This window comes from Bidens hawaiensis, unplaced genomic scaffold (assembly GCF_021521415.1).
Source record: "Bidens hawaiensis isolate Kalapana, Puna unplaced genomic scaffold, B.hawaiensis_p1.1 tig00008945_1, whole genome shotgun sequence".
Lineage (NCBI taxonomy): Eukaryota > Viridiplantae > Streptophyta > Magnoliopsida > Asterales > Asteraceae > Bidens > Bidens hawaiensis.
Window position 1 is genome coordinate 993,025 of NW_027491649.1, and position 21,792 is coordinate 1,014,816.

A 21,792-nucleotide genomic window follows, 5' to 3' on the forward strand; every position below is an offset into this window, starting at 1 on the left:
ATCCGTATCCGACTTATCCGGAAATCCGTAGCCGAATTATCCAAAAATTTGGATATCCGAAATTTCGGATATCCGAATCCCGAATATCCGAAAATTCGGATTCAGATTCGGATAGCAAATATGAGATTTTTCGGACAGTTCAGATATCCGAACTATCCGATATATAAAATTTATTATTTTTTATATTATTTTATATGATGAAACCCTCCTCCTTGTTTCAAAACATAGCCGCATAGAGTTTATTTCTCCATTTCAGCCTCTAGAGCTATCCACAACCAATTCACGCCTCCACTGCATCACCTTCGGCACTCGTCTTACCGTTAGCGTCAGTGTGTCACCACATCCAGGCTGCTCCAACCAACGTCTCACCATCAAACACCGCAACCCCAACCCTCGTCAATCATCACCATAGCCCTCATCGAGTCGTCTATCCTATTTCAGAATTTTAGTTGATGTAAGTTTGTTAGTTACATATTGTTAGATATGTAATTACAAGTTTGTCCCAAGGATTTGTTAAGTTACATTTACAGATTTGTCAAAGCTTTTATCACAGATTCTTAAATTGTTAGTTATGCTATACAGTGTTTTTTTCTTCTTCCTTCAGATTTTCGGATATCCGATTTACTATCCGAAGTTCGGATATCCGAAACTTCGGATATCCGGTTTTGAACACCCCTAGTTCACACATATATACATTATATGAGCGCACCACAAGCAAGGCGTGTCACATCGTCATCTAATATTAACAATTTAGACCACTTATGTTATTTACCTAGGATATTTCAACATACAGTCTCCATGGGAAACCAACTGGACATCGCAGAAACAAAACAGCCTTTTGGCTATTTTCGCTTGTTTATGCATGTTTGATCTTTAATCAATATTTCCCCGACTATTATATAACCTAATTGCTAAAATGATTTGACTAGGGGTGTCCAAAATACCCGAACCCGAGTAAGCTAATTAGGGTTGGGTTAAATAAAGTCTAAAAGTATCAATCAGGTTTTTCGGGTTGGACCGAATAAACCGAATTGTTAATAGGGTTCGTGTTTCAGGTTCAATTTTGGAAAAAAGACGGGTTTTGGATTAACCTGAATAACTCGATTAGTGGCGATACTTAACTTTAAATACAATGATGAAAAGATGAAATAAGCACTATAAAGGCAATATTGTAAGCTTTATAGAGGAGTTGATTATTCTAATTGTTCATGAAACGTTCGGTGAAAAGTTTATTTATATTGTGTTCATTTAATTAAATGAACGAACATGAACACATGTGTCACACCCCCGTCTAGAGCCTAGGAGCGTGACTCAATAGTTGGTATCGTGATTGTAAATAAATCAGAGTTATGTTTAATTGCGGAAGACTTATAAAACTTTAAGGATCGAAAGTGTAAAATATATTCAAAAGACGGGATTATAACACCCGCTAAAGTTACAAAATATTTATGTGTTTAATAATTACAAACCACCATGTTTATATATTAAGTTACAAAAGAAATCCGAGCCATCGGATATATCAGTAGCACTTCGATATTCCAAGTGCTAATCTTGTTCACCTGCAAAATGTAATAAAATACGTCAGCAACGAATGCTGGTGAACACGCTGAAGCAAAAATAACTCTTTTACTTTATTATCCCTCGAGACTACGCCTGCCTCGGCCCAACGTGGCTTAGGAATAACAAAGTCAAATAACACATTATAAAATAGAGCCTCTACAATAGGTCACCTCACAAACAACGCAGCGTTCGACTTCATTAAGTACCCGTAAATATACACATACGGTCGTACTCTTTGCAGGAGAGCGTCCTACGACCAAGGATGGTGCGATCATGCCCATACATCGCATAGTACCACCTATGTAAGGATCCAGACATATGTATACCACAGCTTGAGGGCTAGGTTTATACCCATAGTTATAATGGTTTTAGGAACACATAGTCCCTTGTAAACAATTTCATATAACAAGTTGACTCTTTTGAAAACAAGTTTAAAAGTTTGGGGGCGTATTCACCTTATCTCTTTAGGATCGGCTTCACTCACCGTCCAAGGGTCTTTCCCTTTCTTTTATCTCGAACCTTTAGCTACGAGTATAAATATTTGTTAGTCGGATACACGATCCGGTTTAAGACCTTTAGTCTTATATCTCAATCCTCGATTGAACCTCTAGTTCAATTCTTATTTACTTGAAAACCTATTGTTTAAAAGTAAATTATAAACCTTTAGTTTATATTAAAAACCTGACGTTTCTTCTTCTCCAAGAAAAGTAATCTTTTATTATTTAAGAATACTCTTTATTCATTAAATAATATTTTCATAACAAAGAATATATACATATATACTTACACACATATATATGTTATCACATATTCAACATTCAATCTTTCATTCATTTCTTTGTTATGTTTTCTTTTCTTTTCTTTTATCGAGGTATCGAGTATAACCTCGACTTTAAGGCTTAAGCCTTGAATATAATATTCAATTATATTGAATTCATTATTAAGCCTAACCTCGTTGGCGTTTAGAAATGCTAGGGACTCGAGCTGCACTCCGATGCCTCCTTACTTTGCTCGACATGCTAATCGAGGAATGTCAAATCTTCAACACTCGAGGACACGACTCTCGAGATTCCTCGTCATTATAACAACACCTTCTTGATTGAGTCAGGGTAGAGGGTTGGCAAGTACTTCTAGGAAACGTTATACACAAACGAAGGATCGTGGCACGCTTATCGAGGCAAATCGTTTATCGGTTCTAGAGAGAGGTTAGAGAGAGAGTGGAAAGCTGAGTTTTGGATGTGTGAAATGAACATCCCATGGCAGCTATTTATAGGCAAATTTTCGGATCCCATCGCGGTACGCGATGGGTGCTTCAGCAGACCTATCGCGTACAGCGATATAGGTCTGCTGACGCAGATCGTAGATCTGCCACGTGTTGACACGTGGCAGGCGCCGCTCCACATGGCGACACGTGGCGGCAGTGTTGTTACATGGTGACACGTGGCAGCACATGGTGCCACCGTGTGCCACGGGGCACACATGTCACACGTTGTCAGACACCCCATCGCGATACGCGGTGGGAGTCTCTTCTGACTCATCGCGTAGCGCGATGGGTCATGAAAACAGAATTTTCATTTTTAACCCTCAAGTTTGGAATTTGGCAATTTTAGTCCCTAGACTTCGGAAAGTTTATACTTTGAACTCGAAATTTTCACGTTGTTACATCCTCCCCACCTTGAAACAAATCTCATCCTCGAGATTGCTTTACTCGAACAAGTGTGGGTATTTTCTTTTTATTTCCGATTCAGGTTCCCAAGTATATTCGGGCCCTCTACGCGAGTTCCATTTAACTTTCACTATTTTCAATGTTTTTCTTTTCAATTTCTTTGTTTTCGAATCTTCAATTTGTATTGGACGTTCTACAAATTTTAAGTTCTCATTAATTTCAACGTCTTTTAATGGCATAGCCAAAGATTCGTCAGTTAAACACTTACGCAGGTTCGAAACATGGAATACATCGTGTATCCCTTGCATTTCCTCGGGCAGCCGCAAACGGTATGCAACAGTGCCGATTCGTTCGAGTACCTCAAAAGGTCCAACGAATCGAGGACTCAATTTTCCTTTCTTACCGAAGCGAACAACGCCTCTCAAAGGCGAGCTTTCAAAAGAACTTTGTCACCAACTTTAAATTCTAACGGCTTACGACGGACATCGGCGTAACTCTTTTGGCGATCACATGCCGTCTTAAGTCATTCTCGGATTTGGAGAACCTTTTCGGTTGTTTCTTGGACTATCTCGGGTCCAGACAATTGATTATCTCCGGTTTCAGACCAACACACGGGCGTTCTACACTTACGACCATGCAAAGCGACAATGGTGTTTACATAGATACGCGCTAGTCTATCCATAGAGTACGACTCATTGATGGTATAAAGTGTGCGGATTTCGTCAATCGATCCACAATCACCCAAATAGCATTGTGTTGTCGGGTCGTATTCAGGAGTTTGGTAATGAAGTCCATAGTAATTAACTCCCACTTCCAAACGGGAAGTTAGGGTTGCTGAAGCAATCCCGAAGGCTTTTGGTGTTTAGCCTTAACTTTTAAACAAGTTAAACATTTCGCAATATGCGAAGCGACATCCCTTTTCATTCCATTCCACCAATAGTTCGCCTTTAGATTGTGGTACATCTTATCACTTCCGGGATGCATCATGTATTTTGACTTATGAGCTTCGTTCAAAATTTTCTCACGCAATCCTCCAACGATTGGTACCCAAATCCGGTTTCCCATTCTAAGGATACCATCTTTACCTTTGACTAACGAGTCAATGGTGCCATTACGTTTTTCGTCGGAGATTTGGTTTTCATTGATTGCTTGAGTTTGAGCCTATTTGATTTGCTCAATGAGATCTATTTGTAGTTCTAGACGCAACGCTCGGACTCTTTTGGGTTTCCCGTGTTCTTTACGACTTAAGGCATCAGCCACGACGTTGGCTTTGCCTTCATGGTAAACAATCTCACAATCGTAGTCGTTGAGCGTTTCCATCCATCGCCGTTGGCGCATATTAAGCTCTTTTTGATCAAAAATGTGTTTCAAGCTCTTATGATTAGTGTACACGGTAAATCTTACTCCATAGATATAGTGCCTCCATATCTTAAGTGCAAAGATTATGGCACCTATCTCTAGATCGTGAGTCGTGTAATTCTTTTCGTGTATCTTGAGTTGACGAGAGGCGTAAGCTATTACTTTCTTACGTTGCATTAGTACGCATCCCAAACCTAAGTGAGACGCGTCACTAAAGACTACAAAATCCTCAGTACCTTCTGGCAAAGCCAAGTGTAACATCCTAAAATTTATAATGTTGAATAAAGAAAGTTACTTTTAGTGATTTCGCGTTATTAATTAATTAACATCGAGTAAAAAACGGATCATGGACTTAGACTAATTGAGATGGGTTAAATGAGAATGGGCCTTAGGTCCATGGGCTTTAAGGGATATAAATATCCCCTAAACCAACCTTAAACCCAAAACCATCATTCATTTCCATCTTATTCTCTAACACACTCCAAAACACACACACACACCACACACCGCCATATACGGCCGGCGGCCGAGGGAGAGAAACGAGCAAGATCCGAGAGAGAGTAAACAATTAGTTGTGATTAAACAAGTTAAACGAGATCCAAACGAGCACAAAAGGTATGTTCTTGACCTTTAAAGTTTATGTTTTATTGAATGTCCTTAAGCTTAAAGATTCAAGCTTTATAGTTTATACGGGATATATATACGAACGAAATGGTTAGGGAACGTTAGTGGGTGATGTCGAACCATAACAAGGTATTAAAATCGCCAAAATGCGTGATAAAAACCAAACCCGTAGCGAACTGGGCAACTTCGCCTTCAAAACGGTAACTTCGCCTTCAAGGCTTAACTTCGCCTATGGCCAAGTTCGCCTAACTGGTAACTTCGCCTAAGGCCAAGTTCGCCTAACTGATAACTTCGCCTAAGGCCAAGTTCGCCTAACTGATAACTTCGCCTAAAGCTAAATTCGCTTAAGGTTTAACTTCGCCTAAAGCTAAGTTCGCTTAAGGTTTAACTTCGCCTAAAGTTAAGTTCGCTTAGAAAATAAATTAAAAACCTAATGGAAAATGTGTTAAGACAGTTAATGTAAATAAATTTTTTCCAAGCTGACCTGGCAGCTCGACCCCAGCCAGGGGCTCTGCCCCTTGGACCCTGCTAGGGGCTGCCGCCCCTAGACCCCGCTGCCAGGGGCGTTGCCCCCGGACCCCCGTTCGTTGTGGGTACTAGTTAAGACTAGAAAGATGATATGAGAAGTGATAGTTAATTGATACGTATACTTGTTATACAGTCAGCCGTGCACAACTGAAGAAAGGGATTACGATTAACGGTGAACGTAACCGTGTTCAGGTGAGTTTCTAGCCCCAATTATGTGTCATGTTTTTGGGGCTATGTGCATACTCAATATGTTTGTTAATACGCTTATCCTAAGAGATAAGTGTATGCCTTATGTGAATAATGTGAAATGTATGAATGATGGCTTGACGGTACGTGAACGATCTTCGGATATTGCACGTACTGTCAGGTTGTAACGCTAAGTATAAGGTAAGTATGATATGTATGCTTATGTGTATGAATGTGATAAAGTTAATAAAAGCAGGAAAGGATGGATGTACGGTAACGAAGAGGGAATCGAACCCTACTAATATTCGAGAACTAGGGAACCGAACCCTACTAATATTCGAGGAAAGAGGGAACCGAGCCCTAATAATACTCGAGGAAAGAGGGTACCGAGCCCTAATAATACTCGAGGAAGGAGGGTACCGAGCCCTAATAATACTCGAGGAAGGAGGGTACCGAGCCCTAATAATACTCGAGGAATGTAGGGCGTAATGCTCTTTATAACGTAAGATATGAAAGTAAGTTAATACAAAAGAAAGTATGAAAGTATGAAAGTATGAAAGTATGAAAGTATGAATGAAAGAATATAAGTTTATGTGTATTGCATAGTGTATGATTAACTAGAACTCACTTAGCGTAGCTGACTTTTAGTATGCACGCAGGTGAGTAGGATGAGGCAGCTCGCTTGAGGAGACACGTGGCACTGAATAAGAGGCTGGCATCGGAAGACTCAAGACGTTTAAGTTTAATGTTTCGTTTATTTTGAAAGACAAAATGATGTTTTAAGACAAGACGTGTTTTATTATAAAATGTTTTATGAAAGCTTTTATATTCCGCGAATGTTTTAATTTACTCTGATATTTAGAACTGCGTTTATGAGTAAATCCAACACGAAAGTAGGGCTACCGGTAACGGGGCCTTACACCAAGATAGGTTCTTGGGTGAGTTTTTATTTAAGTATATCGAACGCCTCTTGTTGCTTCGTTCCCCATTCATATTTGATATTTTTACGAGTTAAGGAAGTTAAGGGAACGGCGATTCGAGAAAAATTCTCGATGAATCTACGGTAATAGCCGGCCAAACCTAAGAAACTTTGGATCTCAGTTGGCGACTTAGGAACCTCCCACTTAGAGATAGCTTCAATCTTAGCGGGGTCCACTTGAATACCGTTGACGTTAATGGCGTGACCGAGAAATTGCACCTCGTGCAACCAGAACTCGCATTTCGAGAACTTAGCGTACAACTTCTCGGTTCTAAGAATTTCAAGCAATGTTCGAAGATGAATTTCATGATCAGCCTTAGACTTAGAGTAAATAAGTATGTCGTCGATGAATACGATAACAAATTTATCCAAGTACGTCTTGCAAATACGGTTCATCATGTCCATGAACGCAGCTGGGGCATTAGTGAGTCCAAACGGCATGACCGTGAACTCATAATGTCCATACCTTGTTCGAAACGTGGTCTTTGGAATGTCTTCGGATTGAACTTTGAGTTGGTGATAGCCAGAACGAAGATCGATTTTAGAAAAGAAGCTATCACCTTGAAGTTGATCGAAAAGGTCATCAATACGAGGGAGTGGATATCGGTTCTTGATCGTGACTTTGTTCAACACACGATAATCAATATACATCCTCATGGAACCATCTTCTTGACAAACAGAATTGGCGCTCCCCAAGGCGACGAACTCGGTCGAATGAAACCTTTTTTTAAAAGCTCGCCGAGCTGTTTCTTCAACTCTTTCATTTCAGTCGGCGCTAAACGATACGGAGATTTGGCGATTGGAGCAGTACCAGGAATAAGATCAATCCTAAATTCTACTTCACGATCGGGAGGAATACCAGGAAGTTCATCAGGAAAGACGTCAGAAAAGTCAGAAACGATAGGGACATCTTTGATTTCTTTTGGCTTTGATTCTTCAGTGACGTAGGCCATGAATGCGAGGCATCCTTGATTCAAACATTTGTTAGCCCTAATCATAGAAATTATGCTAACTTGGCCAACGTCTTTGTCCCCTTCAATTTGAATCGTTCGTTTATCGGGGGCTTGAAGTTCAATGGTTTTGCTATTGAAAATGATACGCGCATGGTTATCAGATAAGCAGTCCATACCAAGTACAGTATCAAAACCAGCCAGACTCATGGGTAACAAACATATAGGCAGAATATAACCGGCTAGAAGGATTTTTCCGTTTTCAAGGGCTTCAGAAATTTTAACGATTTCGCCACTAGCAGTCTCGACGCTTAGAGTTTTATCTAATTTAGTTAATGGTTCGTTTAATAGACTACAGAAACTATAATCTATAAAACTCAAATTGGCACCTGAATCAAACAAAACTCTAGCATAGGTGTCGTTGACTAGAAACATACCGGTGATGGTTTCCGGCACATCAACGGCTCTTTTTGTGTCGAGTACAAAGACTCGAGCGTTTCCTTTCTTGTTTTGGCCACTTTCACCCGCACCACCAGCAGCAGTCTTGTTCTTTGGGCACTCAAAACTCAAATGGCCCATTTCCTTGCAATTAAAGCAAGTCATATTCTTCTTCCAACAATTAGTAGCATCATGTCCCGTACGATTACAGGATTCACAGACTTTAGGAGATGGGGCGAAGTTGCATCGGCCCTTGTGGTATCTTCTACAAGTCTTGCATGGCGTAGAGTTGTTTCGGTTTATGCCTTAGCCTCTAAAGTTGGAATTTCCACCAGTCTTTCCTTGAGCAGCCGTTGGTGTCACCTTTTTATCCTCCTCTTTATTGCGGACCATGCCACCCATCAAATAACCGGCCAACTCCATAGCAGAGTCAGCGGTTTGAGGTAGGTGAGACCTCACCATGTCGCGGATTTCCCGCGCAGTCCCCATATATATCTTGTGACCTTGCTGGACTCAGGGTTAACCAGCTGGGGAACTAGGCGACAGTATTCAAGGAACTTGGTATTGTACTCTCGGAGGTTTGTCCCTACGACCTTATGGTTAAGGAACTTGGTTTGGATTTGATCGGTCTCGTGCATGGGACAAAACTTCCCCATCACCATGGCCTTAAACTCTTCCCACGTTAGGCCGTACATCACATTTCTTCCTTTACTCATCAATAGCGCATTCCACCACTCGTGCGCTTCACCCTTGAACATTAGGGCAGAGTACTGAATTTTCTCTTCCTCGGAACACTTGCTTGTGATAACAAGAGTTTCCATCTCCTCGAGCCACCTCACGGTTGCGATGGCTCCCTTGTCACCATGGAACTCCTTCGGTCCATAGTATTTGAAATCTTTGAAAGTACACCCACTAACTTTCAATTTCTACTTTTGCCTAATGCCTTCGTCGGAATTGGACCCATGATCGCTTTTTTCATCATGAGATGGATTTGGACGGGATCTCTCGATTTTTCGAGAGGGATGAACGGAAGGATTAACAGATCGGGAATGTCTAGATTGTCGAGATTGAGATCTAAACGCGGATTCTTCCCTAACCGCATCTTTAATCATCTTTTGGATTCTATTCATGTATTTCTCAGGAATTTCTTCCTCTTGCTCGTTCTCAGGACCTTTCCGTTTATCTCTCATTTCTCTCTCATTACGAGCATTCTCGTTATTATTGCTTTGTTAAGACATTTTCTCTTAATATGTCTTTTAACTGAAATTTAGCAATTTCTCATATTAAACACACATTTTATTTCATATATACATATCACAAAAGGATATGTATATTTCATATTACACATAAGTATATATATCGTTCCAACGATATATATAACTGGTCCTATCATTACAAGAGAACGTTTCAAACGTTCTTTATTTATTCGTACTTATATTACACATAACAGACAGGACTATTTTATACACAGTCTTCACATGGCCACCATCTTCAATTCTTCAAGAATTTCTTCACAACCTTCGATATCTTGTTGCACTTTCGAAGGATTGTTTCTCTGACTTTCTTTCTTTTCTTCTCCTCTTCGTCTGCTTTCTTCCTTCAGTCATCGGTCTCGTGCAATGCGCGATCCAGGTGTTCTTCATATGACTGTGGGATTATGTTGGGGTATCCATACTGCGGAGGTGGGTCACGGTAACCCAACGTCACCATCTCGTAATGGTTCCTCGGCTCTGGATACGGAACATAATCCATGGTGGATGAAAGGTAGAGGTAGGTTTTGGCAGCTTGATTATGCTCTCGGATCTCGTCGGCTTGTTCTTGGATTGAAGGAATTTCTCCTTGAAATGGTGGGAAGCTTGATTCCTAAGTTTCTCAAGATGCTGGACATATGGATCCACATAGCTATAGCTTGCGTTTTGGGAAGTGAGTGATCCTTCCATTGGGCTTGTCATTTCGTTGGAATTCTCAGGATGCTCTTCTTCCAGTTCCTCTTCAGTCTATTCCTCGGGATCCTCTTCTTCTTCAGGATCCTCCTCTTTTTCCGGTTCTTCTTCTTCTTCCGGTTCATCTTCCTCCATGGATTGTGCGGGTTCATCGTTTATTGAGATCATCTGGAAAGTCTCAATGGGCATCATAACCCTCATTTTGGGTCTACAGGACGGTCCTTCACCGTTGTTTGGTTGGAAATTAACTTCATTGAAGGTGGAACTTCCGGCATGCCACTCTTGTTGTTCAGAGAGACACTTCATCCACTCGGAGGATGGTTGAGAGTTGGGTAGGTATCCAGTTGGATAGTATTGTGGTATCTCCGAGGGTTGGTAAGTCGGTATTTCAGAAGGTTGATACATCGGTAGAGTTGGTGGATGATAGCTTGAATGTCTTGGTGGCTCAATTCCTTGGTTTGGTGGACTATTGGGAACATCGATTGGGTAGTGTCTACTTTCAGGGTAGTACACAGGTTTGGACAAGTCGTGTTCCACATCTTGGTTGAAGTACGCCTCATAATAACCATCGCTCATGTTGTCTTCGGGGTAGGGTTCGGCTATTCCGTCCTCCTTTGCCTTGCGCACAAAGTCTTCGATGTGAGCTTTGAATGACATCTAATATTATGGGTGGTTTAGATTGTAGAGTGGGAAAGAAAGGTTACCAGCCTATCTTATCCCTAAACACATAAACAATTATTTCCTATACTTGAATCGAAGCTTGGGTATTGTTTTATGATACCCAATTCGCTAAGAACGATGAATCTGATACCAACCTGTCACACCCTCGTCTAGGGCCTAGGAGCGTGACTCAGTAGTTGGTATCGTTATTGTAAATAAATCAGAGTTACGTTTAATTGCGGAAGACTTATAAAACTTTAAGGATCGAAAGTGTAAAATATATTCAAAAGACGGGATTATAACACCCGCTTAAGTTACAAAATATTTATGTGTTTAATAATTACAAACCACCATGTTTATATATTAAGTTACAAAAGAAATCTGAGCCATCGGATATATCAGTAGCACTTCGATATTCCAAGTGCTAATCTTGTTCACCTGCAAAATGTAATAAAATACGCCAGCAACGAATGCTAGTGAACACGCTGACGCAAAAGTAACTCTTTTACTTTATTATCCATCGAGACTACGCCTGCCTCGGCCCAACGTGGCTTAGGAATAACAAAGTCAAATAACGCATTATAAAATAGAGCCTCTACACTAGGTCACCTCACAAACACCGCAGCGATCGACTTCATTAAGTACCCGTAAATATACACATACGGTCGTACTCCCTGCAGGAGAGCGTCCTACGACCAAGAGTGGTGCGATCATGCCCATACATCGCATAGTACCACCTACGTAAGGATCCAGACATATGTATACCACAACCCGAGGGCTAGGTTTATACCCATAGTTATAACGGTTTTAGGAACACATAGTCCCTTGTAAACAATTTCATATAAGAAGTTGACTCTTTTGAAAACAAGTTTAAAAGTTTGGGGGCGTATTCACCATATCTCTTTAGGATCGGCTTCACTCACCGTCCAAGGGTCTTTCCCTTTCTTTTATCTCGAACCTATAGTTACGAGTATAAATATTTGTTAGTCGGATACACGATCCGGCTTAAGACCTTTAGTCTTATATCTCAATCCTCGATTGAACCTCTAGTTCAATTCTTATTTACTTGAAAACCTCTTGTTTAAAAGTAAATTATAAACCTTTAGTTTATATTAAAAACCTGACGTTTCTTCTTCTCCAAGAAACGTAATCTTTTATTATTTAAGAATACTCTTTATTCATTAAATAATATTTTCATAACAAAGAATATATACATATATACTTACACACATATATATGTTATCACATATTCAACATTCAATCTTTCATTCATTTCTTTGTTATGTTTTCTTTTCTTTTCTTTTATCGAGGTATCGAGTATAACCTCGACTTTAAGGCTTAAGCCTTGAATATAATATTCAATTATATTGAATTCATTATTACGCCTAACCTCGTTGGCGTTTAGAAATGCTAGGGACTCGAGCAGCACTCCGATGCCTCCTTACTTTGCTCGACACGCTAATCGAGGAATGCCAAATCTTCAACACTCGAGGACACGACTCTCGAGATTCCTCGTCATTATAACAACACCTTCTTGATTGAGTCAGGGTAGAGGGTTGGCAAGTACTTCTAGGAAACGTTATACACAAACGAAGGATCGTGGCACGCTTATCGAGGCAAATCGTTTATCGGTTCTAGAGAGAGGTTAGAGAGAGAGTGGAAAGCTGAGTTTTGGATGTGTGAAATGAACATCCCATGGCTGCTATTTATAGGCAAATTTTCGGATCCCATCGCGGTACGCGATGGGTGCTTCAGCAGACCTATCGCGTACCGCGATATAGGTCTGCTGACGCAGATCGTAGACCTGCCACGTGGCAGGCGCCGCTCCACGTGGCGGCAGTGTTGCCACGTGGTGACACATGGTGCCACGTGGCACACGTGTCACACGTTGTCAGACACCGAATCGCGGTACGCGATGGGAGTCTCTTCTGACTGCGTAGCGCGATGGGTCAGGAAAACAGAATTTTCATTTTTAACCCTCAAGTTTGGAATTTGGCAATTTTAGTCCCTAGACTTCAGAAAGTTTATACCTTGAACTCGAAATTTTCACGTTGTTACAACATGTTTCACTCGTTCATCTATGTTCGTGAACGTTCATTTATGATCATTCATTTAAGTTTGTTTACGTTCATTCATGTTTGTTTACATATTAATAGAAAATTATAAAATATCATTTGCATTTAGAAATTATATCACCCTAACATGTTTTATATTTGTTTGTTCGTGTCTATTTAAATGCGTTCATTTATGTTCGCTCATGTATGTTTGTGTTCGTTAATGTATGTATATATGTGTCATTCATGTTTGTTTATCTTGGTTTAATTATGTTCATTTATGTTTGTGAATTGTCTGTTTAAATTTTAAATTAACAATCATAAACGAACATGAACATGTTTAGTTTTTAACTAACGAACATGAACACAAATATTTGTTCGATTAAGTGTTTATGTTCATGTCCGTTTGGTTCGTTTTCAGGCCTATATATGCAATTATAATATAATTACTTGTAAAACAAATTGAAAAAAATGAGTAGAATAAGAAATTTTGCAGCATAAAAGTTACAAACACAAAAAACAACTTAAAATTATAAAATAACATGGTTAACTTGATTAACTCGAGCCGACTAACCCGAAATCCAAATAACCCCAACCCGACTAACCCGGACCTTAATAGGGTTGGGTTGCGGGTTAGATATTTTATAAGGAAAACCCGACTAACCCGACCTGATTAACCCGAAACCCAATCAGGTTGACCCAATGAACACACCTAGTTTTGACCTATGAATAGCTAGGATAAATGAGATGAGAGATTAGAATATTACGATTTAGAAAGGGAAATTAATATTTTATAACTCAATTGCTAAAAAGGTTTTAGCACATCACCCATGATAAACTAGAATGAAAGAGATGAAATATTAAAAAACTAAAAGAGAAAACAGAAATAAAAGTTTGACACATAAGACTCGTTATTTTACTTTATTAGAAAAGTAAAATCAATCAATCAATCATACCCAGTGAATTTCCACCACCAACAAAGCTATAGGTAGGGTCTGGGGTGGGTGGGATGTAGGCACACAGTACCTCTATCCAAAGGGATAAAGAGGTGGCTTTCAGAGAGACCCTAAGCTCTTAAGTACATTTGTATGAAGCAATACAAAGGAAATCAAAGTTCAACATTAATATAATAATAATAATAATATGGAAAGAATATACTATTATAGTGTGTGCCTAAAATAAGATAAATAGAAGCCCTAAGGTATTCTTTCTCCCTAAAAATCCTTAACTTTAATTCTACTTCTCCACGAATTCCTATCCCCAACCATGTCCTCGGAGAGGTTTAGGTATATCAAATCATGCTTAATTCTCTCATCCCACGTTAAATTAGGCCGTTCTCTACCCCTTCCCTTCTACAGTAATGTTTTCTACGGATCTAACAGTATTCATCGTCTGTCTACTCTTCACATGTCCAAACCATCCCAATCTCAACTCTTTTATCTTGTCTGCTATGTTCGCTTCCCCTAATCTCTCCCGAATCACCACGTTTCTTATCCGGTCTAACCTTGTGTGCCCACACATCCAACGTAGCATTCTCATTTCTGCTACATCCATCTTCCGCACTTGTGCCTTCTTGATGGCCCAGCAATCCGTTCCATATAGCATTGCAGGTCTAACTGCAACTCTATAAAATATTCCCTTTAGTTTAGTTGGAAAACTCTTGTCGCACAATATACCTGTGACTGCTTTCCATCTACACCATTCTACCTAAACTCGATGGGTCACGTCACTATAGCGGTTTGTTGTACACCACTAGCATCAAATAATTGTTTTGAGCCGCAAAAATTCAGCATCAAATAATTGTTTTGAGTAACAAAAATTCACTCTTGAACTCATTTTCAGCAATAGCAATATGTATGGGATGGCGTACACCACTAGCACCACTAGCCACATCATTAATATATTGGCTTTCATTCCCAATAGTCATAAGTTTTAATAAGTTGAAAGTGTTCTTCATCATGGAAATAAAGAAAGCTTAAAGAATATAATACCTTACTCTCGGATGCAATTTGAATTTTGGGTAAAATTAGGAACATCTCCAACTAGTAAAGGAAAACAATATGAAAAGAACTTTCAATACATGTTACAACTGAAATAAATAAAATCAGAATATGTTCAGGTCGAGTTGCTGAGGGCCTGAGGCCACATGTTGGACAACACGATAGCGGTTTGTTGTACTAATAGAGGCGACTATCAATTAGAGCATCTCTAATATGATGTTTAGTTCTAACGTGACACTGTTCAGAATTATGAACCGGATAAATATACATTATAGATGATGTTCAGTTTTGAACATATTCACAAAACTATATAGAAGTAAACATAATAAGTGGGTTCAATATAATTAATTTTTCATTTAAATTTTAAAACCAATCCCCCACCCCCCACCCTCACCCACTTTAATTATCTTTCTTTTAAAATTAGAAAATATTTTTTTTGTTTGTTTTTTATTTTCAACAGTAAATTTTTTTTAATAATATATATTATTTTTTTTATGTAATTTTAAAAAACTTTAATAATTTTTTGTGAGTGTTTTGCGTGTGGTTGATTTATTTGTTGTTTATGTAATTTTAAATTTTTATTTATATGACTTTTATTATTTTGATTTTAAATCTATTTACTCTAATTATTTTATTATTAAATAATATGAAATAAAAAAATAAGATACCTATAATAGTATTATAATTTTTAAAAGTATTTGAGTTTATAAAAATATAACATATAAAAGTAGATGATTATGTGAAATATAAGGGTGTTTAAAAGTAAATGTAGTGTCGAAGAAAAAAATGAGCATTTTTGATTTTTGAAAATGGATGAGTGGAAACTGATGTGATAGCTGGTGTGACGCGTTTAGTTTTTTACTCATCCACCATTGTGGATGTTCTTAACTAAAAAGAATATGTCATTTGTTGCTAACAACGATTGATGTGTATATGATGTGTTCGAGTTTTTTTTCCAGAGCCTACAAAGTCTCTCAAGGTTTTGGCGTGTCATTAAAACTGAAGGAGTAACTTAGTTTTTGCTGGGATTTAATTGCTCTTAATACATTGATTTGACGTGAGTATACGAAGTGCAAAATACGTCATTAAGCTCACGGTCTCAATCACAACGTGCACAGAACCCATTTATTCATTACCATGAAGAAAACAGTATAGTTCAGATTTTAGACTTAGCAACGGGCTTGGCCTTAATAGAGAGGTGGGAGTGTGAACAATTGGATTACCCATAAGCTTATTTTAGGATCCTGAGCCCTGTATTATACTACCTCCGTCCCATTAAAAGTGTCATATTTTGAATTTTCAAAGTCTTTATTTATAAACTTTGACTTTAATTATTTACTTTTTGTGTTATATAAAACTTGATAAAAATTATACCGATAAAAACATTTTTTAAAACATACTCAAATCATATAACTTTCATCAAGTGTTATCAAACGCAAACAAAATTATTTAAGGTCAAAGTTTATAAATAAAGACTTTGAAAATTCAAAACGTGCCATTTTTAATGGGACGGTGGAAATATTAGTCATATCAAGTGGGAGTTTGGAACCTATTACTACTTCAAATGGTGAAAGTGAATTCCAATCAAGTGTAACATATTCAGATGGAGAGGGAGAGTGGATCGAGATGGATATTGGATAAGCTGCCAACTTTAAAGATTCTATAAAAAAACGTCTAGTTTAATTCCAATTTGTGCATTCTTTGTGGTACCACACTCGAGATGGCGGACCACATATTTACCTCTTGCTACATTTTCTCGATTGTATGACAAAGAATTAGTAGCTGATACAAAATAAAGCAAATATTTGCCTTTAAAGAATTACGGTTAGAGAGTTATTGGAATCTCATAATTCACAGTGGATAGGCATTGATCAAAAGGACATTCTACATAGCATTATCATTGTTAGTGCATATGAAAGACAAGAAATAAAGTTCAATTCTCAAAAGAAGAAGTTAAAGTGATAAACACTTTTGAGGATATAAAATCGTTCGAGTATCTTTGGATAAAGAATAGGTCGAATCACAATTCTATCTTATCGGAAGATGGATGTAATTTCTCTTTTTTTTATTTATTTTTTATTTTGTAAACCATGTTGTAATTGGTTATGTTGTTTGCCTTTGCTTCGGCGGGTGCTTTTCTAATAAAATTTGCCTTTCGAAAAATAAAAGAAGAAAAAAATTGGAGAGGCCTTGTCCAACCATATATTTAGTTTGTCATTTAGTCTAGATGGCAAATGAGTTGGATGAGAGAGAGTGTATGATGTTTAGAAAAGTGCATGAGTTTGGATAAATTTATGAGTGAAGAGTTTATAAAAAGGTAGAGAGAGGAAAATGAAAAATAGAGAGAGGATAGAGAAATGGTGACTAGGTCGTTAAGTAATGACCAAATATTCCTTCCACACCTATTAAATTCATTTATCTTAACTCTTCTTCTTTGAAATGCCTATTACTAATGTATTCACGTCACATTCTCTATTTCTATAATTACACTAAAAAAACACTACATTTTCTCTCTCATATACAATTAAATAATACTTTTTTACATCTTTATCATTATATTTTCTTTCTCCTTCACTCACAATCACTTTCAAATATATTAAAAAATAAATGCATGATGAATAGTGGTGCTCCAAATTTACTCATTTTTTTAAATTTTCTCTTTTCTCTACTCACAACCACTTATCATTCTTTAAAATTTTTTAAAGAATTCTCTCACAAAATTTTTAGAGAACCTGATGTGGATCTCCCATATAATAATCTTTAATAACTTTTGTTGGTTACATAATCTTAAAACTCTCATATCATTGTTAATAGTTTCCCTGACGTCAACTCCATGCTCCTTTAAAGATTTGGTACTAGGTATCCATCAAGGATTTCAAATCATTTTTATTTCCAGTTTTGGTTAGCCTCAATGAAAACCAACCTTTAGATACTCTAAATACATTAACACTAAATAGATAACATTAATAAACATAACAGTTAAAACTTAATAGAGCGCCTTTGATCTAGTGATACCAAAGTGTTGGAAAAAGGTGTCAGTTGTCAAAGTAATAAGAAGTCAAGCCGTGCTGTGAGTCAAAATGTGTAAGTTTAAAAAGCTTCTTCTTAAAACTAAACACGACAGTTGTGAATAGTCAGAATTATGATCATATTTTAAGTATTTAATGGAAGATGGTAAGTAATTTCTCTCATTATTGAAGAAAATTTTGATTAAAGATTATTAAACTTAACCTTGTACATTATATCGTATTTTACCCATGTAACAACTGTTATTTAATTATTACTGTTTCAGTTAATACGGTTGTAGTTGGTAGCTATTAATGGTCGCTTAACGGTTGGTGATTAACCACAAAAAAACCATATGTATTTATGGTGCTTGAACATCGTCATATGAGGCACCAAATTTATTCGAAATCACTTGTTTGAACCTTTTATTCGTATTCGTTCAATTATCATCAAGAGTGCGAGTGTTCTTTGATATCATACATAGTGACATTAGAGCAAAAATCCAGGGAAAGATTCAAAACGCTGGTAAAAGAAAGTATCGTTCAATTCTCAACCGATGCATCCAATTGGAAATATGATCAAAGAGAAAAAATGTAATCAGACTGTGTAATTGTTAATACTGCATGGTCCAAGGACATCTCATATCTCATATCCAGCTGCAACCTCAAGGAGCGTGATGAATTAGCTTATTTGATTCTAGGAGCAATGGATGTTGGCACACAAGATCAGAATTTTTCAGATTAATAACTCATTCGTCTGTATTGTTATTGGTACATATGCGAAAAAGTGGAACGATATTTGGATGTGTGTGTGCTCTCATTCCTATCTCATTTATTGGTGCATTAGTCTGCAGCTGCAGCTGCAGCTGATGTACATATTGTGTGGACTATTGTTATATGATCATTGGATTATTAATGTTATTGGCTCCCATGGGCATTTCCATAATAGAATGCTATTGCATTGATTCATCATTGATCGTTTAGCATATGACATCGTTCTTATTGTTACATTGTTATCATGGGTATTTCCACAACAGAATGCTATTGTATTGATCTATTCATCACTGATTGTTTAATGCATGGCATCGTTTTTATTGTTATATTGTTGTTGCCATTATTCTTCCATTACTGAGCAATTTTTAGTACACCCGTATTTCTTTTTAGTGTTCCCTCTTATTTTAAAACATGTACTCATGGGAATCTGGGGAACATGTGATACGGGATAATAAAAGTTTAGATTGCAAAGACAAGAAGTAAAATTATTTGAATATTGAATATAATAAGGGCGTTGTAAGACTTAATATAATTTAGGGTTTTTAGACTTATTAAATTGTTATTAATGACGGGCTACTGCATTGTTGATGCATGACCCTAATCGGGACGGGATGTTACAATTTAATACCCTTATTCTTCTTAATAGTCTTAGGGCCTGTTCGTTTTAAGGATTTGTAAGGAATTCTAAGGAATGAGATTTTAAATCCCATGAATTGATATGTTCGTTTCATTAAATGAAAGAATGAGAATGGAAACTAAATCCCATCAAATCCCACATTTCATAGGATTTTAAAATCCCATCTATTTGAAAGGATTGTTAAGGATTTTCTTATTAACAATAAAAACCCCTCCAAAATAAATTCAAAAAAATTATTAAAAAAATCATAACTCAAAATATAAATCAAAAACGAAAAATATAAAAAAACTAAAACGTTTCCGCCTTTGCTCTCGTTCTTTTAAAAAAAAAAAACCCCCAAGAATGAAGAAGATTCCAATTCCAATACATTAACCAACCAAACACATGATAGGGATTCTCAAACATTCTATTCCAATTCCAATTTCTATTCCAATTCCAAATTCTTTAAAAAAAGTCATTGAAGCGAACGAGCCCTTAGAGAACCATAGTGTGTGCATTTGGAGAAAGCATAAAAGAAGTAGCAAATTCAGCCCGTTGGGGGAGGGGGGGGGGGGTTGTCTAATTGATGAAGCCCTTAAAACCTTACGAGTAACAAACGATAAAATCGGGCCCTCCCTTTTATATATATATATATAGAAAGCACGCACTCTTATTCAACAACAAACCACAGTAAAAATAAATCTAAATTTATATAATTATATATGTTATATATATTTAATAATTTTTAATAGGTTTGTTGTTGTATAATAAAATTAGCGTCTTTTATAGAATTTTTGGTGGAGTGATATAATGGTTTGTATAGGTTTATAAATTTTTATTATAGCATATGCTCTTTGGGCTGAATAGGTTCTCACATTCTCTTTGTTTTTTTATTAGGCTTCAACACATATTAGCTGTGTACAGAAAGAAAAAATATATAGGAATGATCAAACGAAAGGCCAAAGAATTTGCATTTGTGCAGGAAAATAATCACCATGAACTTAACAACTCCTCCAACAAATCAGATCCTAGATCTTCCAAAATCAGCAAGTCTTTCTGTTGTTTGTTTTCTTCACTTGAATTCAATGACAAAGACATTCTCGGAAGCTTGTGCATCGCCTTTATAGCGAGTACAGGAGATTCCCCATCCGTATTACTGCACCGCATTCCATTCAGAGAGTCCTTAACGGTTTCAGCTGAAAAGTTTACGACAGATGAAGAGCCCCTCATTGAGTATGATGCTTGATCATATGCCAAAGCTGCCGCTTCGGCAGTATCAAATGTCCCCAGCCAGACCCTCTTCCCATTTCGTGTCGAATCCCTTATTTCTGCTGCAAACTTTCCCATGGTCTCTTTCTAACACCAACATATTGTTTCTTCTGATCACCTTCTTCTCTCCTTTCTGAATTTATGACTTCTTCATTCGGGGAACAATCGATATTCCCTTCTTGGGATGACTGAGATACATCCATCATCAACTGATGATGGAGTTCAGAAAGGATGTAATATTGGAAGCACCTATATATAGATAGTTCTATACAATAAATTTAGAACTTACAAAATTTAGGATTTTGCTAAAAATATACAGTTGACTTAAAAGTATTTTAATACAACATGTTTTAAGTCAGAGAATTATAAAATACAATTGAACCAAACTCCTATCTAATTGCTTTTTGTCCTTTATTACAGATCCACATATTCATGATAGATAAAGATTAACCAATTAAGATAACTTTGCAGATAAATTGAAAGGTGAAGCAAGTTAAAGTTTCAATATCTGCTAGTCTACAACTTATCTCCACTAATTTCTAGGATAATAACGAAAATGATCATGTGTTTTTTTCTTGGCGAGAAATGAAAAATATTTATAATAGTTCGTCGACGTAGTCTAATCATATATAAAAGATTCACCAACAGGATTTTGTATGACTTGTATGGCGTTCTTAATCGTGTATATTTCACTTTCAGATTAAGGTGTTTTGTAGGTACACGAAATGAAGAAGCAACTTGTAACTTACTACTAGTTTCTAGTCAGTTTAGTGCAACCCCAACTAGGGGCGCTGCCTCTTGAACCTCAGAGAGTCAGCCCCCACACCGGCCTGGTCGGTGGAGCCCCTAATGGATATTAACTAGTCTTGTATAAAAACTTGGTAGCACACACAGTAGCCTTCTTTAAAAGTGAGAAAGAAAAACTTGTTTTGACTTTTGTAGCTTTGTTTGTAGAATGAGTAAACCAAAGAAACACAACTTTTAATTAATTAAAAACTAGATACAAATGACCCTTTAAATACTAAAACCTTTACATTATCCTAAATAAACTCAAATACTAGAACTTATAGATAAACATAACATGTGTTTATCCATCCTTATTCAAAAACAATCAAACTAAGACTCAAACTATTATTACGTAACTTAATAATAACTCTAATAAACTTTCAAATCAACCCCTA

The 21,792-nt window shown here is 37.2% G+C and overlaps 1 pseudogene; it reads right to left on the minus strand.

The window, feature by feature from the left end:
* Positions 1–20,176: 20,176 nt before the first annotated feature.
* On the minus strand, positions 20,177–20,852 carry LOC143530393 (ethylene-response factor C3 pseudogene; annotated as a pseudogene).
* Positions 20,853–21,792: the final 940 nt, after the last annotated feature.